The sequence below is a fragment of the Thalassophryne amazonica genome, chromosome 11 (genome assembly GCF_902500255.1).
Source record: "Thalassophryne amazonica chromosome 11, fThaAma1.1, whole genome shotgun sequence".
Taxonomy (NCBI): Eukaryota; Metazoa; Chordata; class Actinopteri; order Batrachoidiformes; family Batrachoididae; genus Thalassophryne; species Thalassophryne amazonica.
In genome coordinates this window covers 26,284,162-26,310,580 of record NC_047113.1, presented here as the reverse complement: position 1 = coordinate 26,310,580, position 26,419 = coordinate 26,284,162, and the positions used below count along the sequence as shown (strand labels likewise).

The following is a 26,419-nucleotide window of genomic DNA, read 5'->3' as shown; positions in this document are numbered from 1 at the left end:
GTGGTGGGCCAGCAGTACCTCCTCTTCAGCAGCCCACACAACAGCAATATGTGGATATGCAAATAAGCAATAGTAGTGCAAGAAAAACAAGAGCACCTAATAATCTGATTCTGATTCTGAATGAATGCAGTCAAGATGTTAGAAGTCATTTTTAATCCCAACACTGATCATCTGTAACTTGCACTAACTCCTTTGAGATGTTACATTCACCTTTGCAGCAACCCAATATACATTGACTGGCCACTTTATTAGGTGCACCTGTTCAACTGTTTGCTAACACAAATAGCTAATCAGCCAATCACATGGCAGCAACTCAATGCATTTAGGCATGTAGACGTGGTGAAGGCGGCTTGCTGAAATTCAAACCGAGCATCAGAATGGGGCAGAAAGGGGATTTAAGTGACTTTGAACATGACGTGGTTGTTGGTGCCAGAAGGGCTGGTCTGAGTATTTCAGAAACTGCTGATCTACTGGAGTTCTCACGCACAACCATCTCTAGGGTTTACAGAGAATGGTCCAAAAAAGAAGATATACAGTGTTGATGTCAGGGGTCAGAGGAGAATGGGCAGACTGGTTGAATGGGCGACTGCGTGATGCTATCATGTCAATATGGACCAACATCTCTGAGGAATGTTTCCAACACCTTGTTGAATCCATTTCACAAAGAATTAAGGCAGTTCTGGAGGCAAAGGGGGTCTAGCAAGGTGTACTTAAAAGTCAGTATGTGTGTTCACGCCAGATAATTGGGTTTTTAGACACAGAGGTGGTGAATTCCTTGAATGCATCTTTTTGTCCTCACCAGAGTTGCATTGCTGTACATTAATATTAACCTTAATGTTACAAATCAAACAAATGAACACCCAGAAAATTGTCCTCCTCATGTTTCAGTGAGTCAGAGCACAAACTGTTCCCATTCTGCATTTGTCTAATGATGCATCTTCCCAGTGCAGCAGCTCCACAATCTGAGACATTTTCTTCTGCTCACCAAACAGCATCTGGTACGGACGAGATAATAACGGGTGCTCGCCATGCTCAATGCATTTTGAGATTTAGGTCAAGCTTTTGTCATGTGCTTATCCACTGTTCTTCAGGCTTCTGTGCGAGGTTTGCTCATGACAATTACGAATGTAGACCGGTTGTTTTTCTGCAAGATAACTGCATAATGTCTGAGCGAGAGTCAGATGTTCCCAGAAGACAGGTGGAGGTGGAGAGGTTTAGTCACAAAAAGAAAAAAACAAACAAACAAACCCAGACACAGTTTGTGTAACTTTATGCCTGTAGAACCTTTCAAATAAGTCAATGTGATTCCGATACAGCACAAACTTAAAACATAAAAATACGAGATGTTGCGTTTTACACAGAAAGAGAAAACTTGAGTAAAAACAAAATAACAGTTTTGAGGTATTATCCAGAAATTTAAAAGCTCATCTTTTTGACCTGCTGGGATTACCCGCCCTAATCTCCCTGCTCCCACCCATCTCTTTCTGCACTGCTCCCTTTTTACCCTCTGCACTCCTCCCCTCTCTCCCTCCATCATCCGTCCCGCCACACAGTCTCATCCTTCATCCCGTTCTATTTCTGTCTGTGTCCATCCCTCTTTCAGAACTCATTGTAACTCTGTTCAGTCGGCCGTTTCTCTCCGTTATTGCCGTCGCTTCGCGTAAATCAATATCAACATGTGTTCCTCCTCTTTTCCTCACTGGCTACTTCCTCGTGGTGTGCTGCTCTCCACACTTTGCAGTCTGCTCAGTTCTGCACTCACGTAAAGCAAAATTACACACATGAGCGACACAATAAAAGTGTGGGTGTTACTTTGGTGCCACATTGTTGCTTTTGTTGTTGACAGAAATGACCCATAATGCAATGCAAGAGGAGCTGACAATTAAGCCAGGTTCATGTCCTCAGGACAAAGCTGCAGATTTAGAGTTTTCGGTGAAACCTGTGGGAGGAGAAAGCCTCACATTAATTATGCAATGCACCTTTAAGGATACGTCTGCACCATCCTCACTATTAAACAGTAACTGTCTACACACATGCATGCAGACCAGTTGAGTGAATATACAGTAAAATCTTCACAACTGTTTGCAGGCGCACACATTGTGACACAATTACGGGCAGTAATAGCACCACACGCGCCATCAGTGTGCAGCCAATAACACGCAGGATTTTCATCGCTGGTGCATTTGGTCTTATTATGCCCTCAGACGATGGCTCATTATCAGTTCATTCATTCATTTTATGATCTCAACGTGAAGATAATGTTGTTTCAGAGCGTGAGCAGATGCCATTTCAACGTGGAATTCAATTAAGAGCGAGAGCAAAATAAGGACCGTTCAAGTTTTGCTTGTGATGAGTCATTCAGCTGTTTCACTCTGTGTCGCGAAGCTTTTCATATTTTATTGTAATTATGCTCAAACTGGCTCAGCCAAATGTTTCACGCATAGCTAATCGATACTGTGAGTGACACTAATCATCCAGACTGTATCTAGGCATGCTGCCCGAGTAAAGTATTTCCTGTTTTGGTATATTTACTGTGTACAGTGAGGAACAGCTGTTTAAATCAAACCATTTGCAGTGTTGTCGCTGTGTTGATGACCAGATATTGGGCACTGCAGTCTTGTTTGAGGGTGGGCACTAAAGGGGTAAAATATGATGCATATGAAGCAATTTTTCTACATTTGGGGACAGACCTTGTCTGTCTCATTAGAAACATGACACTTTCTCTGAGTTTTTGGGTAAATTACACAGCAAACAAAATGAAAATGCAAAGAAAAAGCAACGATGTGGTGAAAAGTGGACATGTGTTGCGGTTTTTTTATGACCCAGAGCTCAAACGTGTCGAGGCGATTGTGCAGGTGAGAGAACGCAGCTACTCTGTCTAGGTATGTAAGCTAACATTTACCGACACAACCTCTCCCATTTGCCTCGTCTTCCCTTCTCCACTGGTAACAGAAAAAAACTGCACTTTTCGCAACTGCTTCGGCTATTTCAGCTGAAAACAAAACAGTACACTATCTTTCCGTGTGAAGTGACGCTGTCTGTGTGTAGAGACTAATCCCCGGGTGGAGTGTGGGAGTGTGAGCACAAACCATTCGAAGGATGGGGGGTTTCAGCGGAAACCATTTTAAACTGGCACATCTTCAACCGGCACGTCCCGCTGTCATACACTGACCTATCACTGTTTTTTTTTTTTCTTTCAATTTTGGGCATATTCATAATGAGTTGGACATATACATAACATATTAATAACTTATATAGAATTTTTATATGCTTAGCGTGCTGCTGGCATTCATGACTTATGCCCAATGATATAGTCAAACTCATGCATAGTACATGGCAGTGTACTGCCAACAAACACATGTCTTAGCCTATATAAAGGCTGCCAATCCATGATTCAAATCCACACTAGACATCAGCATCAATATCATCATTACAGCCTTGCTGGATCCTCCATCTCTCAGATGACATGGACATGTGCTCACCATGGAGTCTTGAGAAGTAAATGGTAAAATGGTAAATGGACTGCATTTATATAGCGCTCTTCTATCTGCATCAGACGCTCAAAGGGCTTTACAGTAATGCCTCACATTCACCCCAATGTGAGGGTGCTGCCATACAAGGAACTCACTACACACCGGCAGCAACTAGGGGGATTAAGGACCTTGCCCAAAGGCCCTTAGTGATTTTCCAGTCAGGCTGGGATTTGAACCAAGGATCCTCTGGTCTCAAGCCCAACGCTTAACCACTTAGACCATCACCTCCCCTTAAGTACTGACGATTTCCTTCTGTGAACCCTATTTTTATATGCCAGTTCTCCCAAACACTGCCAATACAGCATTATACGGTAGCTGTGAGTAAGAAACACGTTGGAGATAAGTTTGATAAAAGTTACACATAGGTTCAAAGCACGTTACTCATATGTTGGAAATAAGTTTTGGACATTTAGACATTATCTCAACGTATTTCGACTCATGAGTAACTTACAAGTAACATGTGCGAACGTGCACCAATGATTGCATAACTTACCTACAACTTATGGGCCATGTATGCAGGACGTATGAGCCACATGCTGGCATACATCAAAATTTTTGTAAGTGCACAAAATGTTTTGACAACCTTGCCGCATACCAGTGTGCTTCATCATGCTCTTAACTTATACAAAACTTACCCATAACTTATTTGACGTACACCAGCATATTTATCAAATATTTATCAAATGTTTCATACATCGGCATACGCTGGCTAAATCGTCAAGGTGTGACAGGCCCATAAAGGTTTAACTTTCAGTTAAATGGTGTATTGTGACATTGTGAGTACTGTTATATTAAAATGATAAATCACATTTGTGATGAAGCTTTGTCACTTCAATAGGAACAAATTGTAAACTTGAATGAGTGTCACATATGAGTGTATGTGTGTGTGTGTGAGAGAGAGAGAGTTTGTGTTTGTATGCAGAATACACGTGAGAGCTGTTGACCTCGTCTCTCACTGGAGGGGAAGTCAAAGGTTTCACTTGACTGCAGATCGATGAGGCACAAGAAGGACATCCAACTCAGGTAAACCACAGGCAGAATCCTAATTCTGTGGTTGGAAATGTTGGTGGATGCACAGACTCACCACTGTGACAGGTCACAAATATAAATAGCAAATTTATCAAGTAAGGGGATTCACTTTTAGACAGATGGATAGTTGAGGGACAATTTTCTGAATGTTTAAACGAAAGAAGAAATAAAAGCAAATATGTATAATTCTGGAAGGCATAAACACAACAGGCAGCACAGTAGCTTAGTGGGTAGCACTGTTGCCTCACAGCAAGAAGGCCCCAAGTTCACGACTGACCTGGTCCTTTCTATGTGGAGCTGGCCTGGTTTCCCTCCATGTTCTCCAGCTTCCTCCCACATCCAACAACATGCAGGTTACATATTTTAGTGACCGAAATAGACTGTAGGCTGGTAGCCAGTTTGGTGACCTCAGGGATAGACCCCCCAAACACCCCCACCCCCACACCCCGTGACCCTTAAGTGGAATAAGGGAGTTTAGAAAATGGATGGATGGGTAAACACAACATGCTCCCAATCTTAAAAACAGATAAATGTACAGATGGGTCATTGCACATGTGTTCTAAATGAGCTTTACTGATTACAGTTCTGACAAAACAAATATTTTCTCATGGATTCGTGAATCAGATTTGATAATATTCCAGTATGACCTAAACAATAAATTTTTCACTGAGTACGCCCATATACAGTGAATCCAGAAAGTATTCACAGCACTTCACTTTTTCCACATTTTATGTTACAGCCTTATTCCAAAATGGAGTAAATCCATTTTTCCCCTCAAAATTCTACTCACAATACCCCATAATGACAACATGATTTTTTGCAAATGTATTAAAAAGAAAAAACTAAGGAATCACATGTGCATAAGTATTCACATCCTTTGTTCACTTCTTTGTTTACGTACCTTTGGCAGCAATTACAGCCTCAAGTCTTCTTGAATATGATGCCACAAGCTTGGTGCACCTATCTTTGGGCAGTTTTGCCCATTCCTCTTTGCAGCACCTCTCAAGCTCCATCATGTTGGATGGGGAACATCGGTGCACAGCCATTTTCAGATCTTTCCAGAGAGATCAATCAGATTCAGGTCTGGGCTCTGGCTGGGCCTCTCAAGGACATTCACAGAGTTGTCCTTAAGTCACTCATTTGATATCTTGGCTGTGTACTTAGGGTCATTGTCCTGCTGAAAGATGAACCGTTTCATCCAGGATGTGTCTGTACATTGATGCATTCATCTTTTCCTCAATTCTGACTAGTCTCTCAGTTTCTGCTGCTGAAAAAACATCCCCACAGCACGATGCTGCCACCATCATGCTTCACTGTAGGGATGGTGCCTGATTTCCTCCAAACATGATGCCTGGCATTCACACCAAAGAGTTCAGTCTTCATCTCATCGGACCAGAGAATTTTGTTTCTCATGTTCTGTGCTCATTGGAACCTTTAAAGCAGCAGAAATGTTTCTGTAACCTTCCCCAGATTTGTGCCTCGAGACAATCCTGTCTCGGAGGTCTACAGATAATTCCTTTGACTTCATGCTTGGTTTGTGCTCTGATGTGCACTGTCAACTGTGGGACCTTATATGTAGACAGGTGTGTGCCTTTCCAAATCATGTCCAGTCAAATGAATTTACCCCAGGTGGACTCCAATTAAGCTGTCGAAACATCTCAAGGATGATTAGTGGAAACAAGATGAACCTGAACTCAATTTTGAGCTTCATGGCAAAGGCTGTGAATACTTATGTACATGTGGTTTCTTAGTGTTGTTGTTTTTTTTAATAAAGTCCTTTTGGCTGCTCTCTTGTTTGCACTCGGGGTTGCCACAGCAAATCCGTGGTGGCATTGCATGTTGATTTGGCACAAGTTTTACACCAGATGTCCTTCCTGGCGCAACTTCACATTACATGGAGAAATGGAATGGGATGCACAGTGGGACATGGTCTGGAGTTTGAACTGGGAACCTTCCTCACTGAAACCAAGTGCACTAACGACTTGGCCACCACCGCTGCACTTTATCTTAAAAAAATAATTTGCAACCCCCCCCCCCCAAAAAAAAAAAAAAAAAACTTTTTTCACACTGTCATTGTAAGGTATTCTGTATAAAAGTTTTGAGGAAACAAATTAATTTAATCCATTTTGAAATAAGGCTGGAACATACTGTAACAAAATGTGGAGAAAATGCAGTGCTGTGAAAACTTTCCAGATGCACTGTAGGTTATTTGTTCATTCTCTCATATATGACTCAGGAGCATTTCCTAAATGTGTTTCAGAAACAGTGTTCCACATAAGAATGTATGGAACAGCTGTATAAACCAGACCTTTCTTTTTGCGTACTTGCTTCTTGCTTCAGGCGCACCACCAGTACATCACTATGATGTCAAGTATAATTAAGCTTAGTTGAAGGACACAAAGCAGACAACCGTCTGCAAAACTTAAGATGAATCCTTAGTGACACTACAAGTGTGTGCTCAGAGCTCAAAAACTGGGCCATTCTGTAGACTGTGTTGTTCTGCAGAAAGCTCCATTATCTTCCTGCGAGAACACAAGCAGTTTCCTTATTTACACCGCTTGTATTGGAGTACTATGTTCAGCTGTGGGATTCTGGACATTGGAACCAGTGTCCATCATGTTATAGCCCCCAAAGTTTTGGAAAATCAAAGTGCCCTGAACCATTTGCGCCACATTTGTCAGCTCAGTGGGAACCAATATAGGCCTCATAACCAGCCCTGGCAGTGTCTGTGATTGTGAACGAAATCACTACTATCCAAGGAGTGTCATCTAGGGCAGCTATCAGTCATGAAGCTACAAGTAAAAAGCCTCTGTCATTAAGCTGGCTGTATTTGGAGCATTCGCGGATATGCCCAAAGAATGCTATTGTGTGAGTGGCATAAAATGGCCATTGACAGGGATGATATCTGACACTATCAAAATAGAACTCATCCGCCACAGCAGCAGCCATTCCTGATGTGTGCTGACCATTGGAGTGTCCAGAAGAAAAGAAGATGTATCCATCCATCTCAAACTGGATGCTTCTAGGTGTGAGGGCCTTAGGGAGTGTTGTCATTGCAATTCAGAGTTTTCCAAGCTCCCTCAACAGCAGTGCAAGATTATCAAGAGTTGTATTTCTGGCCATAATTGATGTCAGTAAACCAATCTGGCAGTGTTCCATTACCTACCAGACAATGTCCAGGAAACCAACGTCTTTAGGTTTTGGGGGGAGTATGGTTGCAAAGGTGAAAGTTCCAGGTGTCCACCCGCATGAGCTCTCAGGTTTGGACTTGAGTGGTGTCCATGAAGTTGATGACACCTCAGCACAGTTGCCAACCTTCAGAAAGAAGACTCTTAGTGCATGGTGCATTTTTCTTTTCCGGAAAAGAGGATCCAAAATGACTTTCCCCCATTCCTTTGTAACACATGCAGTCCTCTGATAAGATGCAGAATGAGAATTGACACCACGATGAATGAAATGACAACATAAAAAAATACAACCCCAATTCCAGTGAAGTTGGGATGTTTTGTAAAATGTAATTAAAAACAGAATACAATGATTTGCAAATCCTCTTCAACTTATATTCAATTGAATACACCACAAAGACAAGATATTTAATGTTCAAACTGATAAACTTTGTTTTTGTGCAAATATTTGCTCATTTTGAAATGGATGCCTGCAACACGTTTCAAAAAAGGTGGGACAGTGGTATGTTTACCACTGTGTTACATCACCTTTCCTTCTAACAACACTCAATAAGCATTTGGGACCTGAGAACACTAATTGTTGAAGCTTTGTAGGTGGAATTCTTTCCCGTTCTTGCTTGATGTACGACTTCAGTTGTTCAACAGTTCGGGGTCTCCATTGTCGTATTTTGCGCTTCATAATACGCCACACATTTTCAATGGGCGACAGGTCTGGACTGCAGGCAGGCCAGTGTAGTACCTGCACTGTTTTACTACAAGCCACGCTGTTGTAACGTGCAGAATGTGGCTTGACATTGTCTTGCTGAAATAAGCAGGGACGTCCCTGAAAAAGACGTTGCTTGGATGGCAGCATGTGTTGCTCCAAAACCTGGATGTACCTTTCAGCATTGATGGTGCCATCACAGATGTGTAAGTTGTCTATGCCATGGGCACTAACACACCCCCATACCATCACAGATGCTGGCTTTTGAACTTTGCGATGGTAACAATCTGGATGGTCTTTTTTCTCTTTTGTCCAGAGGACACTATGACCATGATTTCCAAAAACAATTTGAAATGTGGACTCATCAGACCACAGCACACTTTTCCACTTTGTGTCTGTACATTTCAAATGAGCTCAAGCCCAGAGAAGTCGGCTGCATTTCTGGATGTTGTTGATGTATGGCTTTCGCTTTGCATGGTAGAGTTTTAACTTGCACTTGTAGATGTAGCAATGAACTGTATTAACTGACAATCGTTTTCTGAATATTCCTGAGCCCACGCAGTAAGATCCTTTACACAATGATGTCGGTTTTTAATGCAGGGCTGCCTGAGGGATAGATGGTCACGGGCATTCAATGTTGGTTTTCAGCCTTGCAGCTTACGTGTAGAAAGTTCTCCAGATTCTCTGAATCTTCTGATTATATTATGGACTGTAGATGATGGAATCCCTAAATTCGTTGCAATTGAACGTTGAGAAACATTGTTCTTAAACTGTTGGACTATTTTTTCATGCAGTTGTTCACGAAGTGGTGATCCTCACCCCATCTTTGCTTGTGAATGGCTGAGACTTTGGGGCTGCTCCTTTTTATACCCAATCATGACACTCACAATTAATGTCCTCAGTTCCCAAACGCTTATTGAGTGTTGTTAGAAGGAAAGGTGATGTAACACTGTGGTAAACATACCACTGTCATGTTGCAGGTATCCATTTCCAAATGAGCAAATATTTGGCACAAAACAATAAAGTTTATCAGTTTGAACATTAAATTCCTTATACTATTACCCCAGACACTACACTGTAAATACTTGTGCACTTTTCTGTCCTTATTGTCGAAATGTCTTGTTCTGTCATCACCGAGGGAAGGTGAGAAATGAAATTTCGATTCCTTGTATGTCTAGTACATGTGAAGAATTGACAATAAAGCCAACTTTGACTTTAAATATCTTGTCTTTTTTGGTGTATTCAATTGAATATAGGTTGAAGAGGATTTGCAAATCATTGTATTCTCTTTTTATTTACATTTTACACAACATCCCAACTTCATTGGAACTGGGGTTGTAGATTAGCCAATATTTGGGGGGCCTAAAACATTTGCACAGGACTGTATGTTTTGCACATTAGCACAGAGAGGAATGTGACTGCTGAGATACAGAGGTGGGACAAAGTCACCATCAAGTCACTCTCAAGTCATGAATCAGCAAGTCCTAAATCAAGTCTCAAGTCATAATGACCACCAACTGTTTGCAAGCTGACTTGAGACTTGACTTAGGACTTGCAGATTGATGACTTGAGAATGACTTGACAGTGACTTTGTCCCACCTCTGCTGAGATGTTTACAAATCTATTCAGTCTGGGGTGTGTGCATGCCCCAGATATATTTTATTTTAGAAACAACCTGATTAAAAATGTTTTGTTGTGCATGGGCATAAAGCCGTGTAATGCCATAAATGTGAAAGTACTGTGCATGGATGATGCTTTTGCTAATGCAATCAGCTCAAACTGTGTATCTCAGAGTACAGGAATAGTTTTTGCTTTCTCTTTCAAACCAATTAGAGTTTCCAGTTTGGGCCAGTCCCGGTTTTATTTCCTTCCATTGTGGACTTCATAAAGTATTTTAATGTCATTTTTAATGTCATTACATTCCCCTTGGTCAATGATCGAGCTTTAAAAATCATGTCCTTCTGGATACTTGGAAATGGTAATTCTTTCAGCTGCACGACTCTTTCTGCCTCAGGTGTAGCAGTCTTTGCTTTGTGTCTGTCATCTGTTTGTCATTATGTGTCTGTCTGTGTGTGTGTGTGTGTGTGTGTGTGTGTGTGTGTGTGTGTGTGTGTGTGTGTGTGTGTGTGTGTGTGTGTGTGTGTGTGTGTGTGTGTGTGTGCGTGAAGACAGCAGCAGGTGTTGAGAGAATGAGAAGAAAGCTCGATGACTCATGTCCCACAGTGCAGAAACCTGTCACTGCTGCCATTGTCACTGCCCATCAGACTCTCTACGTCCTGCTTTCACATGTCCACTCTGCTGTTTCTCAGTGTGTGTGTGTGTGTGTGTGTTGCACACCGAAACTTTCTTTTCTCCCAGGACTATCACTTAGTCAGAGGCGTGCATATTTGTTTCCATGAGCACATCATAAAACGTTAGTTAATGCTCTCTATAAAATAAAACAAAATTATGCAGTGGCATTTTTACTTAGTTTTTGTTTTATTCGAGAAAGTAAAATTACAATTCTAAAGAAACCTGTAGGCAACATTGGGTCCAGAGTACCCACCTCCAGGGCTATTTAATGATGGGGTGACAGAATTTGTTGTAATTTATTTTTGCAAATATGCAGTCACATGTTGCTGATTCACACAATACAAGAGATGTAACTAATAAAAGCATTTGTTAAATAAATTGTAACTATATACCTTTCTGATGAGATAGAAATTTGAACATTTTTGTAATATTACTTCCCAAAAGGGGGAAATCTTACAAACAGAGGAAGAGGAAAAACCATACAAGCTCGAAGCCCCTTTTTCCTTTAAGCCCCTTTCACACCAGGCTTGCCTAGAGTTGCATTGTGCTGTGTATCTAGTACACAGGAATGGCTCCATAGTTGCACGCAGGGAGAGAGAGAGAGAGAGAGAGAGAGAGAGAAAAACCTTGCACGCAGTTTAGAAGCTTGGCCCCATGATGCCACAGACTGCCTGGACACACAGATGGATTTGATACACTGGAAAAAGTCAGAATACATTATTTCTAGGAGTTAATGGACTTTATTAATGTGCCACAATCATCCGTGAGGACTTATACTGAATGTGGACATGTCCTCTCGCTGGCGATCGGTCCGTGAGCAGGAGTTCTGGACTTTATTTACAGTAACTTGCCACAATCTTGAGGTGAAATAAATCTGCGGATGATGTAGTGATGGCACACTGCATTCCGTCCGTGAGGAGTGGACGGTGTACGTGGACATGTCCTCTTGCTGGTGATCTGTCCATGAGGAGTGGATGTGGACATGCCCCTGAATGTGGAAGCTTGCCCAGCCTGCCTTTACTTCTTCCGTGGTTTTGAAGCTTCACTGCCAGCAAAGTCCGGTGGGATGGATAAAATCTATCAGTGCAGGAATGTACTGATAAAAAACCTAAAAGGATTTTTTTGCCCTGGAGTAGGGTTGTGTAGAATTGCAGAGGCTTGGTGCACAGTAGCACAGTGTTGTGAAGACTTGCTTAAACACTGCATACTTTCTGTGTCCAGTGCTCTACACCAAAAAAATTAATGTTTAATTTTTGGTGTTTAATTTTTTACATCCACCTCACATACCTCTCAGCATACTGTTTCGTAGGGGAGCAAAAACTTGGCATAGAGCTGCGTAACTCAACGTAGTCGGTACGTCGCATTACGCAACTCTACGTTGGCCTGGTGTAAAAGGGACTTTACGTGGATTCTGTTCCTCATTCCTGGTTGAATGAATGAGTGTTCTGTTTCACACTTTGTGAATGTTAAATTGTCATCCGCTTGTTTCTTAATTTCACCTGACTGTAATTCCTTGCTATAGTTGTTTGAGAATTAAACAATAGATTTTTCATCATGCTTGCACTCTGAAACAAATGGGATAATGAAAAAAAAATTTAATATACCTTGCATTGAGTGGGTGCAGTAACTTCCTCAGTTAGTTAGTTGGTGCTGTTTAGTTAGTTTATACCAGAGCAGTGTATAAACAATATAGAAAGGGTGCTTGGGAAAATGTGCATGTCAGGTTTTGCCTTGGCCCGGGTCGGCCTTATGTTTTTGTTCCCTGTCGGTATCTGTCTCTCCTCCTTTGTTGTTTGGACTGATTTGTGTCATGTTTTTCTCTGGTTTTGTTTCTCATTTATCTTTTGTGTTTTATTTTCCGGTTATCTTTCTTTATTAGTCATGTGTTTAGTTGCTCCCCAGTTGTTTTTTCCATGGTGTATGTTTTTGTGGCTGGTTTTATTTTCTGCTTATCTTTGTGTTGTCATTAGTTGCATTGTTCCTTTTTCGGTGCATTATACGGGTTTTGGTTTCTATTCTTTAGTTTTGCTGTGTAGCCTATTGTTTGTTTTGCTATTTTATTATCATTGTTTGTTGTTACTTGTACATCTCAGCCATGTTCCGTTCTGGTCTTGTTTTAGTTATTGTCTTTTATTTTTCTTGTTCTCTTTTTAGGTTTGTCACATTTTATTTCTTAGCTGCCTCTTTTGTTTTGTTCACGTTACTCATTTTCTTGCCTCTTTTCCCTCTTCTGTGATTAACCAAACCACACCTTCTTCCCGAACCTTCCCTTTGCCCCAGTCTTTGCCACGTTCTGTTTTTTGACCTCTGCTCATTTACTGGGCCACGAGTCTGCCACTTATCTGTTTGTACCTCTGCCTCCTTGCCTGCCATTCTGTGTACTGCACCTCTGCAACGTTTTAAGATAAATCCTTTTATTGCTACCACGTCTGTGTCCCGGTGTCCTGCATTTGTGTCCAGCCACATTGTGCCTGTACCCTCGACGGTACATGCTATAGGACTTGATTAGTCAGAGAATGGCGGTGGTGAGACATTCACTGTGTTTCTATGAAACTTAATAATCTGTTAATAACTAGAATGCTTGATAAATATCTGAAAAAACTTAATCTGAATAGAACTGCAGTCAGAAGGATAAGGATGGTGCAATCCTTCCATAATCCATGAGAAACAAAGTATTACCGTCTATTAGCCATGTAAAGGCTTAGTGAGACTGTCCTCTGTTGGCCTAACTTGCTGCACATGCTCATCGCTTGCGTAATGATGTAAACTTGGTGATGAAGAAATGATTATGCAGATGGGCAGGAGAATCTTCCAGGATTGTCTTGTTCCTGTAACAGAATGAGGTTAGAGACTTAAGGTGCCTTGACACTTGCATGAATGTGATCCGCACACTGGTACACAATCTGCCGTGCCAGAGAGTAAACTCGTTGTAAACTCATTGTAAACCATTGTAAAGTGTGCGTGGTTTTGTACAAGTGCGCAAAGAAAAATTTGAAATGTTCAAGATATCTGTCAGGCATTAATAATTATGTGAACTTGACATGAACATTGCGCAAACAATTAAAAAACAGTGTCAGTGCAAGTCACTGCGTCAACGCAGCGCATCACAGAGCAGCTCATCTGAACGATTATGACAAGATGTTCAGTCTATCATAAACATAATTTTACACATACTTATCAGAAGGAATGCAAATGCAACAGTTTTACCAAGCTATTACAATATAATAATAAATATTACAAATAATTACCATTTAGACAATTCCAAATGCATTCTCCACATCATGAAGCGCAAAAGAGAGAGAGAGGAAAAAAGGTGCAGCTGTAGAAAATTCCTCTGTGATTCCGGAAGCAATATGAGATGGTTTCATCAGTAAAACTCTGATTAATCCACTTCAAAATAAGAATAAGAAGAACTATATTAATCCTGAAGGAAAATGTTTTATATAATTATTTTAAACGCAGGTTCCAGCAGCACAAAGCATGGCATCCAGTGGGGAACGCAGCGGGTGGCATTGGCACGACGAATTTCACGGCAGTGTGGGGGTTAAATGGATGTCAAGGCACCTTAACTCTATTGTTAGTGATTTGAAAAGAATTAAGATTGTTGAGTGTTTCAATGGTGAGGAAAGAAAAGCAGAACAAGCAGGTCTCTGAGATCCTTGGAGTAGAACCTGTTAGTGGTACCTCGGTCAAGGCTGAAGACCAAAGGAGACTGTGCTTTTGAGGTTGTGGTTGCCAAACTGTGGAATGCACTGCCACTACATCTGAGATCTGTGGGCTCCATTGAAACTTTTAAAGAGAAGCTCAAAACCCACTTGTACAGACTTGACTTTACGTAACTAGTTTTATGTCACTGTTTTAATTTCTGTATTTCTATTTTATTTTATTATCATTGTAATAAAGCACTGTGATTTTATCTTGAAAGGTGCTATATACAGTAGTGTTGAGAATAATAGTAGTGCTATGTGACTAAAAAGATTAATCCAGGTTTTGAGTATAATTCTTATTGTTACATAGGAAACAAGGTACCAGTAGATTCAGTAGATTCTCACAAATCCAGCAAGACCAAGCATTCATGATATGCACACTCTTAAGGCTATGAAATTGGGCTATTAGTAAAAAACGTAGAAAAGGGGGTGTTCACAATAATAGTAGCATCTGCTGTTGACGCTACAAACTCAAAACTGTTATGTTTTTTAGCAATCCTGAATCACTAAACTAGTATTTAGTTGTATAACCACAGTTTTTCATCATTTCTTCACATCTGCGAGGCAAGGCAAGGCAACATGACCTCTTCAAGTATTTTGACACATCCAAACTGATCCATGATACTTGGTATTCGATATATAGGCCCAACACCATAGTAGGAGAAATATGCCCATATCATGATGCTTGCACCACCATGCTTCACTGTCTTCACTGTGAACTGTGGCTTAAATTCAGAGTTTGGGGGTCGTCTCACAAACTGTCTGCGGCCCTTGGACCCAAAAAGAACACTTTTACTCTCATCAGTCCACAAAATATTCCTCCATTTCTCTTTAGGCCAGTTGATGTGTTCTTTTCCAAATTGTAACCTCTTCTGCACGTGTCTTTTATTTAACAGAGGGACTTTGCAGTGGATTCTTGCAAATAAATTAGCTTCACACAGGCGTCTTCTAACTGTCACAGCACTTACAGGTAACTCCAGACTGTCTTTGATCATCCTGGAGCTGATCAATGGGTGAGCCTTTGCCATTCTGGTTATTCTTCTATCCACTTTAATGGTTGTTTTCCATTTTCGTCCACACGTCTCTGTTTTTTTTGTCCATTTTAAAGCATTGGAGATCATTGTAGATGAACAGCCTATAATTTTTTGCACCTGTGTATAAGTTTTCCCCTCTCCAATCAACTTTTTAATCAAACTATGCTGTTCTTCTGAACAATGTCTTGAACGTCCTATTTTCCTCAGGCTTTCAAAGAGAAAAGCATGTTCAACAGGTGCTGGCTTCATCCTTAAATAAGGGACACCTGATTTACACCTGTTTGTTCCACAAAATTGACGAACTCACTGACTTGAATGCCACACTACTATTATTGTGAACACCCCCTTTTCTACTTTTTTTTAATAATAGCCCAATTTCATAGCCTTAAGAGTGTGCATATCATGAATGCTTGGTCTTGTTGGATTTGTGAGAATCTACTGAATCTACTGGTACCTTGTTTCCCATGTAACAATAATATACTCAAAACCTGGATTAATCTTTTTAGTCACATAGTACTACTATTATTCTGAACACTACTGTAAATAAACTGTACTTACTATACTATATACTCATCATCTTCTATATGTATCTCTGCATGCATGCATAGTATGCATATGTGTATTTATGCATGCATGTATGTATGTATGGAACAAGAGAAAGGCACATCTTAAATAATTCATTCTTGGCCAACCCACACATCCATCACCCAGCATACAGAAGGACAATTGAGAGAAGGGCACAGAAAAGAAATAAATTACAACACTTAACCTCCTGAAAAGGGCAATCTCTCCATCTGTATACGTAAGTCATTGACAAATAAAACATGTCCACTGGGAGATCCTCTTAGGATGCAGGTCAGGTTCCTTTGTCAAGCATGAATATAGCTTCAGAGTGTGTGAAACACACTGACATGATCGCTCCTGGAAGGGCTTCTGTTGTGTTGGTGTCTGTTTGCATATGCAGGTAACATTTGATTATGTGGACAGCAAAAGTGAGGACGAAATTGCCATAGCCAGAAACTTATTTTTTGAAGGAGTGGGGGGGGCACTGTGTATTAGATATCACTATCTTAGTGTTTTGAGCGCTGCAGGAAACTAAATGCTTCTGAAACAGTTGGCTCATTCCATGTGTTACTTGTTTCTAAGTGATTCATTTAAAAAGCATTAAAAAATTCATTATTTTACTTTGGGCTGTCAGTACCAAATCCATACCATCTGCCACATCCTTTCTGCAGAAGCACAAATCAGTTTTGTGCATCTGTGTAGATCTGTGCATGTGAAGACAGATTGTTTTGGACTGGTACTCATACTAAAAGTAAGACCATTCGGCTGGTCTCTTGTTTTCACTCAGGGTTGCCACAGCAAATCCAAGGTGGATCTACATATTGATTTTGCACAAGTTTTACACCGGCTGCTTTTCCTGATGCATCTCCACATTACATGAAGAAATGTGGCAGTGGGGGGGAACCAGGAACCCTCCGCACTAACCACTTGGCCACCAACCCTGCTATTTACAGTAACTCATACTAAGTTGTCTTAATTAATATTTCCTAATAACACAGACTTGTTGCAAATTGCATAATCATAAAACACTCTGTGGTTATGGTTGGCCATCAAATGTTTCATGCATGTAATTGCGCACATGAAAGGCTGTGGATATGACAGGCTTCACAGAACTGGTTTCTCCAAAGGTTCCGAGTGCTTTGAAACTTAGAACAATTTTTGTTATAGGTTTTGTTTGAGGCTTTCCAGCACTTTGAAACAGGGGATCAAAGCACTATTTACTTTTGATCCATGTCTGAGAGAATCTTTTGTTACTCATAATCTTTGTTCATCTTTTTTGTTACTCATAAAAAAATGGTATAAAACTATGGGAAGATATTTTTTCCCATGGGTTTTTTTCCTTGGCTTTTCAGAACTTTATATGTGGTTTTCTAGTAAGAAAGGAGTCAGAATTGCTGGGAGTCAGTTATTCAGAAGCACTATCTCATGTCCTATGTGAAAAAAGTGAGGATGGAAACAGATCAAGAGAACTAGTTATGAAACTGTTAATGGGGCAAAATCTGGATAATTATTCAAAAATCCATGCAAACACAGGAAGAACATACAAACTCCACACAGAAAGGCCACAGGTGGGAATCGATTTCATGACCTTTTTGCTGTGAGGCAGCAGTGCTAACCACTAAGCCACCGTGTTGCTTTAAAGCTTCACACAAAGGTACCACTCCACAGCGGACTTAAGCCCTGTTTACACATAGACGGTAAGAGCTCCCGGAAGAGTTTTTGGCCATCTTAAGGATCAAACGCCGTTGTCAACGCCGGCACTAGGGGGGGTGGCTTAGTTATGGCTTTACCGGGAATCGTCGAAAAAATTATTCAACATGTCGAATAATTCCTGGAGCGCTCCCGGAGAATTTGCGTGATGACGGAGACAACGCGAACAACGGCGTTTGATACTTTTTAATCGCCGTGTCTAATAATTTAATCGCTGTCCCTTCCTGTAGTGCTGCAGTTTACACCGCCGTAATTGGTGGCCGGCGTTGTATCTCTAACCAACGGCGTGTAAAACAGCGATAGTGTTGTGATGGTGTCGTGACACGGACCCACAACAGGGGGCGTAAATGAACGGACAATGGATAAGCCAAAAAGGTAACAATTTAATGTTGTGAATCGCACAACGACGTACAGACAATAACAATATGGTGGAATGTCAAATATACACAAGGTGACGTGTGGGCAGGCTCGAAGATAGAAGACACCTGGCGAGAGAAGAGCCGGATCCCACACAGCTTCCACCACCAACGGATCTGAAGAACACCGGAGCTGCCAAGCCCTGCGCCCCAGGTGGCCACTGTCTTCAGCAGTCAGACCCGGTACTGCTGGCAGAGAACAGAAACAGTATTGATGAGTGTGAGTTCGCACACTCAGTAATCCCACAGTCAGTGTTCAGTGAGGAGGGAGAACCTCCACCTCCAGTAACAATTTCACCCGTGCAGCTCCTGTTGGTCTCTTTCCTGGATGGAGTGAGAGGCGAAGAACGTCGCCCTCTCACTGTCCGCCAATCCAGCCTCCGACAGAGTCCACAGGAAAACGGCTGCACACAGAACAATGTTTAGATACAACAAAATCACTGCAGAGAAGGTTACCTGAATGGTAGCTGATTTCTCGGCGGGGAGGTAGAGTTGCAGTCCGGCCTTTATGGTGGTGGTGATGTGGATGAGTGACAGCTGGTGCTGATGACGAGTGACAGCTGTCACTCCCGGTTGCTATGACGCTCTCTCGTGCTTGAAGCCCGCACTTCAAGCAGGTCGCCATCTGGTGGTGGTGGGCCAGCAGTACCTCCTCTTCAGTGGCCCACACAACAGATAGAGCCCACATCGGCGTCTTCAAAGGCATTTTAACCGGTGACAGAGGCAGACAAAATGGCGGTGCTAGCGGACAGTACGTCGTTCTAAACGCCTCCTCCTGGTTAACGGCGTTCCAAACGGCCGATAGGCGGCGGCCAATATAAAAACGCTAGTGCGCTGCATGCAGGCCTCTCACTCGCGGCCAGCTCCAGATATTTTTGCAGAGAAGCTCCAGTATGCCTCCTAAAAGAAAATTGGCAGCGACAAGGACTTACCAAGAGGTCTGGTTCAGAAGCAGAGGAGAGCCCTGTAGTGGAGACGAGCAACACGTTGAGGAGGGGAAAAGGAAAGGAGAATAAAAGGCTGAGAGATGAGCTCCCTCCCCCTGCAGTGACAGCTGCTTCAGCCTATTATAGTCTGGGGGCGGTGCCTATTTGCAAAAGTTCCTGGAGTAACGCAGGATTTGCCTGGATAAATCCAGCAGTACACAGGGCATTATCGGCGGCAGCAGAACACCGCCGTTCTCACACGCGTCTTAACCTGCGATTGTAAAGGATAGAACTGGGCATTAACCCCCGTTGCCTGACGTGTGCCGGATGCTATGGCGTCAAAACGCCACTTTATTCGGCGGATTTAGCGGCGTTTTATCCGTGCATTTGCGGCTAGTATGCGCGCTCAAAATGCCGGCGAAATGCTCCGCCCCTTTCCACCGCAAAAACAGCCGGAACTACCGCGAATTTCGGTCTACGTACTGCCCGCCGACAAAACCGTCTATGTGTAACCTGGGCTTTAGGAAAACGAGTGACTCATCCAAATGTAATCCTTGTAAAATGCACATAATGCTCGGCACTTATTTAAGGCAGGTGTGGCTTTTTTCAGATGAACTTTAACCTGGCCATTCAATGAGGCAGACCTTTATTCAAGACCTGGCGTTTAATCAAGGAAATACGGTATATATACATACACTCTCACCAGCCACGTTATTAGGTACACCTTGTTAGTACGGGATTGGACCACCCCTTTTGCCTTCAGAACTGCCTTAACTCTTTCGTGTCATAGATTCAACAAGGTGTTGGAAATATTCCTCAGAGATGTTGGTCAATATTGACATGACAGCATCACGCAGTCAACAAGTCTGCCCATTCTCCTCTGACATCAACAACACATTTTTACTGAATATCTTCTTTCTTTCGGACCATTCTCTATAAACCCTAGACATGGTTGTGCGTGAAAATTCCAGTTGATCAGCAGTTTTTGAAATACTCAGACCATAGCACAACAACCATGCCACGTTCAAAGTCACTTAAATCCCCTTTCTTCCAAATTGTGATGCTCTGTTTGAACTTCAGCAGCTCGTCTTCACCACGTCTAGATGTCTAAATATTAATAAATATAAGAAATATTACACTAACATTTGGGCAACATCTGTCCATTTGTTCCCCTACTCCTTCCAGCTCCTTTGGACGATTTCCACCAAACCTGATATGTGAATCACAGTCAACCCCAGAATTGCCTGTAAAGATTATATATAATATAATATATTATAAATAATATATTGTTTTGGCAGTAGACCCACTCCATCAGGCAATTTCACTGATTAACATCACTTTGAGCAGATGGAATCAGTTAATCAGTGAAATCACCTGGTGGAGTGGGTGGTTGCAAAGAAAAGCTGCACCCTCTTGGCCCTTTCTGGAATGAGTTTGAGACCTCTGATCTAGGCCAACGGGGCCCCAGGTAAAAATTTAGATGTTCTTTTTCCTCCCTCCTCCTGCATCTCCAGGGTCCACCAGACTTCATATACATATTTAGGTGTATCCTGGAATTGCACAGGAAGATCAAACTTTCCAAAGGTCGATCACTGGGATCATCATCATTAAGATCAAAGATCAAACTTGAAGTTTTTGACTTTGATTTGCACTAAATATGGCATACATGGAGCTGGATTCTGGAATAGACCCCATTTCCATTTGTCTTTTTTACCCATGATGCATCATGCAACACCATTATGTGGTGCAACCTGCTACGGACAAAAGCCAAAGGAGGAATGTTCAAAATGTCTTTCTAAAATGTGTGAAACGACTACAACAACTGTTTCTATCACACGTGGAAAAAATATAAAGTCTGACCTGTTCATTTCAGTCAAAGTCACCATCATAGACAGACATGAATCCACATAAAGCTCCTGATTTTTGAAAATGACCTCAGAAAATCCTTTAATTCTTGGCTGAAAATGTAGCATTTTTTAAAGCAAGTCCCACTGTGCATTTTTCATGTGGGTGCTGCGCTCCAACATGAGCATGATTTAAACTTTTAAAGTGTCATCGCTGTGGTGTGATCATCAGATGGCCTGATCAGTCGATCAGGGTGATCAGTTAAATTGCCGTGGCTGTCGGTGATCATCACACCGACAGATCACACAGCACTTCACTCAGATCACACCTGATCGTGGTCGACTGGCGCTTTAAAAGTTTAAATCATCACAGCGTTTCATTATTCAGGTCTGTGATGATCTGATCAGACCTGATCAGGTCCACTGATCAGAAAGAAGCCGGGGCTTTCAACATTTAAAGAGACAGCCCTCCATTCATTCACCGCAGTGCTTCCCACAGCCAGTCCACTCATCAGCATTCTGTACACAATGAAAATGGTCCACCATGATAAAAAATGAAAATAAAAAAATAAAATGATGTTAAATTGTACACCACACGGTACAGTACCAAACCGAAATTGCAGCCTCAAGTCTTCTTGATTATCATGCCACAAGCTTGGTGCAACTATCTTTGGACAGTTTTGCCCATTCATCTTTGCATCACCTCTCAAGCTCCATTAGGTTGGATGGGGAACATCAGTGCACAGCCATTTTCAGATCTCTCCAGAGATGCTCAATCTGATTCAGGTCTAGGCTCTGGCTGGGCCACTCAAGGACATTCACAGAGTTGTCCTGAAGCCACTCCTTTGATATCTTGGCTGTGTGCTTAGGGTCATTGTCCTGCTGAAAGATGAACCATTGCCCCAGTCTGAGGTCAAGAGTGCTCTGGAGCAGGTTTTCATCCAGGATGTCTCTGCACATTGCTGCATTCATCTTTCCCTCAATCCTGACTAGTCTCCCAGTTCCTGAAGCTGAAAAACATCCCCACAGCATGATGCTGCCACCACCATGCTTCACTGTAGGGATGGTGCCTGGATCCTCCAAACATGACGCCTGGTGTTCATGCCAAAAGTGTTCAAACTTTGTCTCATCAGACCACAGAATTTTGTTTCTCATAGTCTGAGAGTCCTTCAGGTGCTCTTTGGCAAACTCCAGGTGGGCTGCCATATGCTTTTACTGAGGAGTGGATTTCATCTGGCCACTCAGCCAAACAGGCCTGATTGGTGGATTGCTGCAGAAATGGTTGTCCTTCTGAAAGGTTCTCCTCTCTCCACAGAGGAGTGCTGGAGCTCTGACAGAGTAACCATCAGGTTCTTGGTCATTTCCCTGACTAAGGCCCTTTTCCCCCAATTGCTCAGTTCAGATAGGCAACCAGGTGAAGGAAGAGTCCTGGTGGATCTGAACTTGTTCCCTTTACAAATGATGGAGGCCACTGTGCTCATTGGGACTTTCAAAGCAGCAGAAATGTTTCTCTACCCTTCCACAGATTTGTGCCTTGAGACAATTCTGTCTCGGAGGTCTATAGACAGTTCCATTGACTTTATGCTTGGTTTGTGTTCTGACATGCACTGTCAACTGTGGGACCTAATATGTAGACAGGTGTGTGCCTTTCGAAATCATGACCAATCGACTGAATTTACCCCAGGTGGACTCCAGTTAAGCTGTAGAAACATCTCAAGGATGATCAGTGGATACAGGATGCACCTGAGCTCAGTTTTGAGCTTCATGGCAAAGGCTGTGAATACTTATGTACATGTGAATTCTTAGTTTTTTATTTTTAATACATTTGCAAAAATTTCAAAAAATCTTTTTCATGTTGTCATTATGGGATGTTGTGAGTAGAATTTTGAGGGAAAAAAAATGTATTTCATCCATTTTAAATAAGGCTGTAATATAAAATGTTAAACAAGTGAAGCGCTGTGAATACGTTCAGGATTTAATCCTTATTTGGACCATCTTTAAATTAAATTCAACTAAATTTCACAATATCTCTATAGCTATTAGAATGCACTAAATTGTTTGTGCCAATGTTTCTGATAATCACACATGGTGACGAAAAAAATCAGTGCGCTCAAAATTCAGTGGTACTGTAAACGGAGGGATGAATGGCCTTTTTTTTTTCTTTTTGTTTGAGCTCGCAATCACTGTGTTATTGCATTTTACATTACTTTACTCATTTCAGAATTGTGCATCAAAAACACATACCTGACATTAAATGTTCTGGGTACTGATGCAGTTTGTGCACCCAAACACCACCATGAATTAACTATCCGGTTGTTAAGTGCTGACGTAACGCATCACGTGATAAATCTGTTTCCGGGTCCAAAGACCTCCAAGTTTACAATTAAAGTTATGTCTGTTTGATGCTTTTAAGGATTTACAGTTTAAGTTTAGTTTGTGTTTACATTGTGCGCAAACCTCCATCCCTCCCTTCTCCGCCTCCACCTCCGTTAAACGCATTCGTCTGCTTCTATGGTCAGAACACTTAATAATTTTTTTTTCTTTTACTTTACATATTTTATTATGCACAAGTAAAATATACATGTCTGTTTGTTAATAAAAAAATATTTATTACAATAAACAGGATGTTAAAGTGCAAACTTCATTTTCTCCCTGAATTGTTGTGTGGGCCGCCAGAAGAGGTACTGCTGGCCCACCACCAGAGGGTGCCCTGCCTGAAGTGCGGGCTTCAGGCACGAGAGGGCGCTGCCACCATGGACTCAGCCGGGAGTGACAGCTGTTACTCATTACTTCCTGACAGCTGTCACTCATTCTTCATCATCTCACTCCATAAAACCCAGACGTCATCTCCACCTCATCGCCGAGATATCGTACTTCATTGGAGGTAATATCCTCAGCCTTTGTGGTATTTTCTGAATCTGTCTATTGTGAGTGTTTGCAGGAGTACCGGTCCTTCGTTTGTGGAGGCTGTGCAGGACGGCACTCTTTTTTCTCTGAGGGACCGCTGCAACACATATTGAGTGAGAGGTGGAGGTGGCATTCCCACCGTTGTTGTTACTGGGTGTGCACACACCTACACTTGACTGTCTTTGTTCTCGCCAGCAGTACCAGATCCGACAGTCGGGGACGGTGATCACCTGGGAATTCGGGACTTGGCGGCTCCAGTATTCACCAGGTTCAGTGGCGGCGGAAATCGTGTGGTTCCGGCTCTTCTCAGGACAGACGTCTTCTATCCTCGAGCCTGCCCACACGTCACCTTTGTGAATTGACTGTAATTATATTCTGAGATTGTCTGTATTTCGTTGTGCACATTTCACAACATTAAATTGTTACTTTTTGGCTCATCTATTGGCCGTTCATTTGCGCCCCCTGTTGTGGGTCCGTGTCACTACACTTTCCCAACAGGATATCTCGGCCAGCGTCATGGACTCCGAGGGGCGTCACCCGGCTGTTGAACGACCAATGGGAGAGCAGGGAGCGCAGGCGTCTGCAGGAGGCGTGATTGGTGAGCTGCAGCACATTCTCACCGCCTTTACGGCTCGGTTAGATCAGATGACCGAGCAAAACATCCTCCTGAACCGCAGGGTGGAGGCTCTCTCCGCACAGATGGCGGCGAGCGCTCAGGGCGCTGCTGCAGCTCGTCCTCCTGCCGACCCTGTGCAGGATATGAACGTTCCAGTGGTGGTTCAACAACCCCTCCCACCATCCCCTGAAGCATACATAAGCCCTCCTGAGCCGTACGGAGGTTGTGTGGAGACGTGCGCGGACTTTCTCATGCAGTGTTCGCTCATCTTCGCACAACGTCGCGTCAGATGCTAGTAAAATAGCTTATGTGATTGCTCTGCTTCGGGGTAAAGCACGCGCCTGGGCTACGGCGCTCTGGGAACAGAATTCACGGTTGTTATCAGCATACACTGGGTTTGTGGGGGAGTTCAGAACAGTGTTTGATCACCCTAACAGAGGAGAGACCGCTTCAACTGTGCTGCTGTCAATGAGACAGGGACGCGAGAGCGCAGCCGCTTATGCAGTCAACTTCCGCATCGCGGCTGCGAGGTCCGGCTGGAATAACGTTGCGCTCCGCGCCGCCTTCATAAACGGACAGTCGTTAGTCCTGAAGGAGCAGCTGGTAGCTAAGGAGGAACCGCGGGATTTAGATGGGCTTATCGATCTCGTTATACGGTTAGACAATCGGTTGGAGGAACGCCGTCGGGAGCGAGGCGAAGGACGTGACCGGATACGCGCCGCCCCTCTCCCTTCCGGGTTCGAAAAGGGGCCGCCCTCCCCACGCTCCACAGCCGCAGCGCTCTGTGGGGCAACAGCTCCCCCTGCTGACGTTGTTAGGGAAATGCACAGGGCCAAAATGAGGAGGCTGATCCGCGGGGAGTGTTTTCTCTGCAGCTCAAAGGAGCACATACAGAAAAACTGCCCCAAACGGCCAAAACGACAACACTCGCCCTTAGAGACTGGGCTAAGGGGGGGTCAAAACATTCAAGTGAGACACACACAGATTGCCACACGACTCCCAGTCACAATCCTGAGCGGGGATTTAACCCTTCAAGCCCCAGCACTGGTGGACACGGGGTCAGAAGGGAATCTGCTAGACAGCAGATGGGCAAGGGAGGTAGGGCTCCCTCTGGTGGCACTTCCTTCGCCATTGCAGGTTCGGGCACTAGATGGCACCCTCCTCCCTTTAATCACACACAAGACACAACCAGTAACTCTGGTGGTGTCTGGAAACCATCGGGAGGAGATTGAGTTTTTTGTGACTCCTTCTACCTCCCGCGTGATTTTGGGCTTCCCATGGATGTTGAAGCACAATCCCCAGATTGATTGGCCGTCTGGGGTGGTGGTTCAGTGGAGCGAAACCTGCCATCGGGTGTGTTTAGGATCCTCGGTTCCTCCCGGTTTACAGGCTAAGGAGGAGGTCAAAGTCCCTCCCAATCTGACGGCAGTGCCGGTTGAGTACCACGATCTTGCTGACGTCTTCAGCAAGGATCTGGCACTCACCCTTCCCCCGCACCGTCCATACGATTCTGCCATTGATTTGGTTCCAGGCGCTGAGTTCCCGTCCAGCAGGCTGTACAACTTCTCACGACCTGAGCGCGAATCAATGGAGACCTACATCCGGGACTCATTAGCTGCCGGGCTGATCCGGAACTCCTCCTCCCCGATGGGGGCAGGTTTCTTTTTTGTGGGCAAGAAAGATGGCGGACTCCGTCCATGCATTGATTACAGGGGGCTGAATGAGATTACGGTTCGCAATCGATACCCGTTGCCATTGTTGGATTCCGTGTTCACCCCCCTGCATGGAGCCAAAATCTTTACTAAGCTGGATCTTAGAAATGCGTATCACCTGGTTCGGATCCGGAAGGGAGACGAATGGAAGACGGCATTTAACACCCCGTTAGGTCACTTTGAGTACCTGGTCATGCCGTTCGGCCTCACCAACGCCCCTGCGACATTCCAAGCCTTGGTT

General features: G+C 43.1%; 1 protein-coding gene across 1 annotated transcript in view; it reads left to right on the top strand.

Moving 5' to 3' along the window:
* LOC117520137 (neuronal acetylcholine receptor subunit alpha-7-like) overlaps window positions 1–26,419 on the top strand; it is a 215,063-nt gene that overhangs the window by 91,956 nt on the left and 96,688 nt on the right. The window lies entirely within an intron of this gene.